This window comes from Homarus americanus, unplaced genomic scaffold, assembly GCF_018991925.1.
Source record: "Homarus americanus isolate GMGI-L3 unplaced genomic scaffold, GMGI_Hamer_2.0 scaffold39675, whole genome shotgun sequence".
NCBI classification, from domain to species: domain Eukaryota; kingdom Metazoa; phylum Arthropoda; class Malacostraca; order Decapoda; family Nephropidae; genus Homarus; species Homarus americanus.
The window spans coordinates 10,087,992-10,096,983 of record NW_024736071.1 but is presented as its reverse complement, the minus strand read 5'-3'; positions in this window follow the sequence as shown (position 1 = coordinate 10,096,983).

Genomic DNA, 8,992 nt, shown 5'->3' with positions numbered 1-8,992 from the left:
CACATGTTCATTTGCAAATCTTTCTATTGAGATTAATCAATAACTGATTCTGAAAATTATGGCTGTCTAATCGGGATCTTTTAGGCCTAACTATAAGCCCAAGGTGAGTAAACAGACGCTCACAAGCAGCAGATGTGAAGAAACGCTTGTGATTGGTTAGCTTCCAAGTTTGTCCTGTGTCCTCTGATTGTATATTTAAAACTCTATTGTTTGGGATATTTAACGAGTAACGATTTTGTTTTTTCAATTGTATTGGAGTAAAAGTATTAGAAAACCATACATAAGTAAACGTAAAAGGGCTGAAATGTTACTTGAGTACAGTACTAAAATAAACTTACTTCATTATCTTACAACTCTGATGATCAAACGTATATCTAGTAGATACAATAAATAATATATTCCGAAAACTTCAAGGTCACTATTCTTTTATTAGCTATTCTACTTTCCGGCGTTAATGATGTGCTTTTTCAGTGATAAGTAATTCCAGAATGAGGACCCAATTTGTATTAATTTGGTGCTCTAATGCCGTGGTTCCCAATCGAGGTTACCCATTAAACAAGGGTTCCACGAGCATTTTTCAAGCTTTCCACAAAATTCTATAATAGTAATAATTATAATAATAATAAATCAAATGCAAACAAATCCGGTTTATATTTTCATTAATGAATCGCCCTTAACTTGAGCTTGGCTTGCCATAAAAACTAAAAACATAATTTATTTATTTAGATGAAGTTTAGTAGACAAGGGGAAAGATTAGATGGAGGTGACTGGGGTTCCTTGACCAAGGAAAGTTTAGGAGCCAGTACATTGCTCTGGTACACATCTATTGTTTGCCCTGTGATACAGTATTACGTCCGGTGCTAGTCTGTTCAGATTTTAGTCCAGTTGAATGTTGTCCAGTCGTATTTTGTCCTGCGGAATTCTGTTGAATGATATATTTTTGCGTGGTATTTTGTCTAGTTAAATTTCTTCTGATGATATTTATTACAATGAAATTTAGTCTGGTCGTATTTTCTCAATGGTATTTTGTCCGATATATTGCAGTGACATTTTGTCTAATGATATTTTTAGCTATAGTGTGTCCGTTGGTATTTTCCAGTAATTTTTTTTTTTACTCAGTGAAACAAAATCCAGCGGGTATTTTGCCTAATAATATTTTCTTAAATAGTATTTTGACCGGTGAAATAGTGCGGGGTATTTCTTTCATCCACCCATATTATATCTGGTGTTATTATATCCAGCCATATTATATCTAGTGGTATTATGTCCAGCCATATTACACCTAGTGCTATTTTATCCAGCCATATTATATCTGGTGGTATTTTGTCCTGCCATATTACACATGATAATATTTTATCCATCCATATTACATCTGGTGGTATTATGTCCAGCCATATTACACCTAGTGTTATTTCATCCAGCCATATTAAATCTGGTGGTATTATGTCCAGCCATATTACACCTAGTGTTATTTCATCCAGCCATATTAAATCTGGTGGTATTTTGTCCAGCCATATTACACCTAGTGTTATTTTGTCCAGCCACATTTCACCTGAAGTCATATTGTTTAACAGTGTATCTCGTCCTGTTTTCTGTTCAGTAGTTTATAATACCGAGGTATAATGTATGGCTTTGTGGAATCTATACCTCGGATAACTTTTTGTCGGGATGAGGTATTAATTTTTGTTTTATTAATTGAAGTGTGAGTGGAATGTAGTGTGTCGGGGGCGGGGTGGGTACAGGGCGGGGCAGGGTGGAGCGGGAAACTCAAACTTAACGTCATCTCTGGTTTGATGAGTGTCTTCCCGTCTCCAGCGTTACCTTTGCTCACTGATTATACACACACTATTAAATCATCACTGACTTCACTCCCGCCGTACTTGAGCACAAGATTTTGAAGAGCGTTGGCGAGTGTGGATTTCATTAATTATGATCTATAGCTGTTGTTAATCTATCTCTATTTATCAATTACTACGTGTACCCATATCCACTAGTTATTTCTCCGTCTATTACTATTACTATTAATCTGATGTTTGATTTTTCTCACGCTTTTCTTTTCTTTTCTTTTTTTATCTTCCGTTTAATTTTAACTTTCATGAAGTTATTTATATTTCCTTCTTAGGAAAAATTTCAACTCTACACACCGACAGCAGTGGATGACAAAGACAATCCAGCAAGAACATCATCGGGGGGCTCTCTCCCCGGCCGCACAAGGAACTTTTTAAAACAAGTTAAGATATCAAGTTCTGGGGCAGTGTATAGTATTGTAATTAGTATTGCCCAAAAGCCGGTCTCTCTTTAATTTGAGGACATACACTAGCCCGCAATGAAATGTTACATGCAGTTCTTAGATTACTGGTTGAAAACAGAAAATCTGAAAGGTAAAGGCTTCGTTCAACCTTCCTATTCCTAACTTCTTTGCTTACTGAGCGAGGATTTTTTTATCAGATTGATAGGTTTTCCCTCGAAGTAGAAGTGGGGGAATATGTGCTATTTTCTGGCTTAAACTATAGCATCTCGGCCTTGATGCTCTATTTTAATAAGTTACATTCTCTTCTAACTTAAGAAATTACATATCTTCAAGAAATCGGTTCTAATCTCGTAAAAAAAAATCCCTAACTTGCTTGAACCAGCTAGAAAATTGAGCAAGAATCAGAAAGTATATCGGTATCTCCACCACCTAAAGGAGTATATGTATGGGAGATCCGATGCGTGTAGAATAAAGTGTTACATGATACCTGCGGTAATAACAAAATAAAAAATAACTGTCTTAAGAAAAGGTTTGGCTAATAGGGACCAATTGGGCGAGTAACAGCGGCCTCCAGGACTTCAAGACTTGGTTCATGAACTCAAACAACCTGAAGAAAATGTATTCCCAAGAAGTCGTCAGTCATATTTTTATTGCGACTGGTTACAAATGTGGGTATACCATAAAGACACACTAGCTCGTTCTCAAGCGTGTACACGAGTACTCTTGGTCCTCAATAAATTACACTGGTCAACAGCCAAAATGGTTCACATATGAGATCATGCTCACACAACTAATTCGAATCTGATATTTGTTTTGTTCTATCAGACCAGGTTTTATAAAAAAATCAATAGGTACAAATATTTAATATTCCATCACGTGTCGTGCAAAAGATGAGATTATCTCATGTGACTGTGCTTTCATGACTAATTTCATATTAATGAATATTAATTGGATGTCTCATTCTACCATCAGACCTACTTTCTTAAAGAATAAAAAAAATAGTAAATATAGTAACATTATCGCGTCATGCAAGATACAATTTTAAACCTATCACAGATAAGCTCATAAAAAATTGTACCAAAAAACATAAGTTCAAATCCTTTATAATGACAAAATATGAAGTTCTAAAAGTGCTTCTGAACTTTACTCTTTCTCTTGTACAGCTTACTCTCTTCTCGTTGCAGTGTCCAGCAACAGTCGCCCATCATGTTAGGACTGAATTGTCCCTGATATCTGCTCTCCATTATGGCGATATCTTGATGAAATCTTTCGCCGTGTTCATCACTAACGTCTCCAAGGTTACCTGGGAAAAATTCAATGTGAGAGTGGAAAAAATGCAATTTCAAGGACATCCTTGCTCCCAATGCATGATAATTCTGAAGCATGGTTGTTACGATTTCTTTGTAGTTGTCAGCACGATAGTTTCCAAGAAAATTCTTTGACACATTGACAAATGATTCCCATGCTTTTTTCTCCAGTGGGTTCAATGTTTTGGTGAATTCGCTATCATTAACTAGTATACGAATTTGTGGTCCATTCAAGACACCTGCTTTCAACTTGGCTTCGGAAACCACACCACCTAGTTTCTGAGATAAGTATAGAGTCCCAGCACCGAATTGATCCATAGCTTTGATGAAATTTTTAGCCAAACCGAGCTTTAGATGCAGTGGAGGCAAAAATATCTTTTCTGGATCTACAAGCGGATTGTGAGCACAGTTAAACCTTCCAGGCGCATCTCTTGGTCTTGTCGGCCAATCCTTTCTCACATAGTGCTCTGCATCAGCTCTGCTGTTCCACAAGCACAAAAAGCACATGTGCTTTGTGTAGCCACTCTGAAGGCCCAGTAGTAAACTGATGACTTTGAGATCGCCACATATCTTCCACTGGTGTTTCTCATACTCTATAGCGGCCAACAGAATTTTCATTGTTTCATAGCTCTCAGTCATTTTTGTTGCGTGTGCTATTGGGACAGATGGAAGCCGATTGCCATTGTGTAAAAGAACAGCTTTCAGAGAGTCTTTTCCTGAGTCTATAAACAGCCTCCAATCCTCTGTCTTGTATGTTTCAGACTTGCAGAGTTGTTGCATGAGAGATACTGCGTCCTTGCAATAACAAAGGTTGTTTGCCATCTTGAAAAATGCAGACAGCTGTCTATGTCGGTAACGCGCTGTAGTGATATGCACTCCATCTTCTAGCAGGTTACGCTGCTTTAGTCTGGATCCCAAAACTTCAGCCTTTTCTTTTGACAAGTTTAGGTCCCTGATGAGATCATGAAGCGCTTCTTGAGTAAATAGTTTAGGCCTGGTATTTTCAGAGTCATCCTGGTAGTCGTTTTCCATTGAGGTAGAGGTAGAATCGGAATCACTCAATTCTTGTTCAGTCGGTGGATTTGGGACTGGAAGTTCAGCACTGTGCGGTACTGGTCGGATTGCAGAAGCAATATTGGGGTACTGTACCTTGCCTCGTGTCTTGATTTTTATTCCCTTAATATTTGTGAGACAGAAGTAGCAGTCACTACTGTGGTCTTTAGGTTCACGCCATATCATTGGTACAGCAAACGGCATTCCTGAACTTCGTTTACCACACATCCACTCGCTCAGGTGGTTAACACAAGACTTACAGGCTACATGAGGTGCCCATTTCTTGTCTTGGTCACCCAAATGACATTTGAAGTAACTTTTGTAGTTCAGTCGAACAGCTTTTGTGATTGGTTTCTTGAGGCTACCAGGAGTGAAGGCACCACATATGTAGCAAAAACTGTCAGCACCGTTCACACACTTGCGACGTTCCATGTTTTGTTAATTTCAGAGTAATTACAAATCATGCAGGTGTAGATATGCAATATCATGAATCAGCAAACTGAAACAAACAAAAAAGCACAAATCAGGACAAAATAATTGCATAAGTGGAGCCAATGAGCATATAAATTACTGTATGAATAGCATGGTACACTAAATATATAGATATGCTGGTTCTGGAAAACTGAGCCTGATACAGCTATACGAATGTCATAACTGAGTTCAGCACATACAATTACACTAGAATCAGACTGTTTTGATCCAGAACCATGAGAATTTTTTTTTTATGTTGACCAGTGTTAGTCATCCCTCTTTTTTCTGCAAAGAAAGTTACCAATAGAATAATTATATGTTTTTTATCATCCCTCTGTTAGCATCGAGATGTCATTTTACTCCGTGTTAGTCCAGCGCAGTATTGTAGCAAAGATTCGTTTCTAGCGTCCGATCGTCCGTCCGTTCCTGGAATCTGTTCAACTTAGCATTAACCTTTACATGTCACCTCACTATTCACCTAGGTCACGGAGTGAACTGCATAAAGCGTAGGGAACGTGAGTGTTACTCTGATCCTAGCCCGAAATGTGCAGATACAGTATATTCTCGACCAGACCCCTGATGATATTTACACTTGTTATTCTAATCCTTTGCTCCAGCCCTGAGTTAGGAACCTTTGAATATTAATTAACTTTAAACAGTAAAATATTTGACCAAAACTCGAGTTATAGTTTTACAAATGCCACGAAAATTAATTCTTAGTATCAGGCTACAGTATATTGTGTTGTTGAATCAAATGAAACTTTAATAATTTTTCGCTGTTGAGATGAATTTCCATAAAACCTTTCGCTTAAGTTATGGACTGACTGACACGAGACTAGATAAATGGAAGGAAAGTCTCTATAAGATACTCACCTAATCTGGACAATAATCGTAATAGGGGGGAATGGGGATGTCCTTATCCTTGCAAACTTGCTTTGTTGGATGGAAAAGACAAGGAAAACTATGTACTGCCGTAGGATTATATTGACTCGTTTACCATTATAGCTGCTTTTATACGTATCTGAATTATTTTAATGTCACTAGACTATGTAATAGCATATGGGGAAGCTCAGCATCTTGAGGGTAAGATTTGTTAACCTTGGACGCCGGGTTATTGGAACGGACTGAGTCTCTATATTTCATCTTAGTTCGAGCAGCAGCTATTTGGAGCCTCCTGCACAGAGCTTACACCTACGTCTGTCTCTCCTTACTTAATAACTCTTGATTTTTAGCTTCTATTACGTGTATCTTGTATCTATATTTATCGCTCTGTTACTGAGATGAAATACTTTCCATAGTCATTTTAAGAATGTACGTTACCTGCATTAATAAAAAAAAAGAAATGCAAACGAGCCAACGAAACAATGACATATTACTCCTGTGGAAGTGACGCGTATAGGTTGACCAATTAGGAGCACGCGCGCCTAGGTGGATTTCCCTATACAGTATATCCTAAGAGGTATGGGCAGGGAAAGGCCGACGTATGCTGTGAATTCACAACAAGTCTTACATAACATCACTTGAACATTACCTACTTCGTCACTGAGGTTTTCTAATGTTCGTTAATTCCAAAAGATATTACTTTACCATTAACTTTTATTTTTTCATTGTTACATACAAAACAACTTTTCTCATTAAGAATTCTGAATATATACAATGTTGGAGATAGAACACAGCCTCATCTTATTCCCTGTTCAACTTTGAACCGATTAGTAAATTCATTGTTCACTAACAATGCAGCCTCCTGTTGTTAATAAAGATTTTTTTTAGAATTCTAATATCTCTTCTTTTTTTTCAAAGAGATATATAAGTTTACTGTGCTTTAACTTATGAAAACAATGTACAGTACATATTTTGGGGGCCTCAAAAACCCTTTCACTAAAAATTTCTCAAACCAAATATAGCTTTTCAAGTTCATTTTCCCTTTCTAAATCCACATTGCTCTTCAGTTAACTCACTGTCTATTCTAGATGTTAGTCTACTTAACATTATGCTTAATAAAGCTTTGCAGGCATGACTTATTAAGCTTATTGTTCTAAACTGGGTGCACTTAAGGCTCTTGGCTTTTTAGGTAACAATACAAATACGGTATTGATTTCTTCAAATCACCGGGAAGGTCTCCCTTCAAAGTATATAGAATAACATATTATGTCAAACGTTTGATCCCATTCTTGCTCATTTATTTCAAAAATTCTGCTGGAAGCTGATCAACCCCACTAGCTTTACCATTTTTCATTTTGCTCACAGTTGTCTCAACTTCTGTTTCCAAAATTGGTAGTTTGATCTTTATTTCCCTTTCGTTTCTTACCTTTACTCTATCCTTATCATTCTATAGTTCTTCTACGTACTCTGCCCATCTCTCTTTATCTTCTTGTGCCTCAAACAGAATCTTATTGTCGTTGCTTTTAATCATCCCAACCCATTTACTTTCCTTGATTCATTTGTTTAATCTTTCTGTTCATTTCCCGACAGCTATGCCTTTTGTCATCATCGGCTATCTCATTGCATTTCCTATTAAGACAATATCCCCTGGATTGTCTGCAGTCTTTTTAATTAATTTAGGTTTATTGTAAGCCTAATTATATTTTACCATATTTCTTCGTTTATACAATTTATTTCAGATTTAATTTGTGATCAATTCACTTTTAGCCTCGTTCCTCCTATATGTCCTATAAGTTTTTCCCCAGTCTCTAACATCATTTCTTTGTAATTATTAAATTGTTGTCCTGCTTCTTGTTAATCAAAGTCCATCTCTAGTAATAATGAAAAGGTATTTATTATACCCTGCACCTATTTTCAGCTTACCTAAATCCCTTTTGATTTTGTCCATAGTTTTTATTTTTAATATTTGAAATTTTAGCCTCACTAAACTCATACTGGGACCTGGTCTGACCCACAATCTGCCCCTGGATAGGTCTTGGTTCGGGTTATTGAATTTCTGATATATTTTTATGAATTAAAAGAATGTATTTCACTACTGACAATGTTATGTATTTTGCCCTGGGGTGAGATCCATTTATAGAAATGCCTCGGGTGTTGTTCAAACCATGTACAGTATATGCAATTATCATTTTATAAGTCAATTAATATTTCTCCTCTCATTTTTATTGCCCAACCCCTGTGGTGGTACTTCTGGTGCTACTTTCCCTTTCCCAACGTTTGCGTAAAAGCTACCCATTATAATCAGACATTCATTAAACTTTGCGGTGTCGTTTGATTTCTTTATATTTAAAGACTCCATCCTCACTATCAATTTGTTGGTGCATAAACTTGTATTATTACCAAGTCTTTGGGTTTAACATTAAACTTGACTCACAATACTCTATCTGTCACTGCCAAATATCCCTTTACATTACTACATGCTCAAATTCTAGTTTACAACAATACTAACACCCCTCTTATGATTTTCACCACCAGAATATATGAAGCAAAAATCTTCACCACTAATGCTATTTGAACCTGTCCAGCTTTCTTCACTTAATCCCAGAATATCCCACTGCAGTCTTTTCATTTCCCTACAAACATTTGCATACATACCAGCCTCACATAATGTCCTCACATTCCATGTTCCTATTTGATTTTATGTTTGTTCATTCTTAAACTTTCCGTAGTTTGGTTAAATGTCCAAGGCTTTGTTTGGCCCGGACAGTACTTAGTAGCACTCGGTGGCACACTGCCTCAAGCATGGGAGGCAATGTGGCTGGACCTTTAAGTGATGATGATCCAACAGGAAAGCCCGAGAATCGTTTATTGTGTATGTCCAAAGCTGTTCAAAGGCAAGAGATGGAGTTAACGAGAATGGTTGCCCCAAACCTTTCCTCATCAGAAAATTAATTAAAGAGAGAAGAAAAGGTTGGGAATGAACCTTGGGGTGTAGAGGTCGCCCATACCTCACTCTGGTAAAGAACCA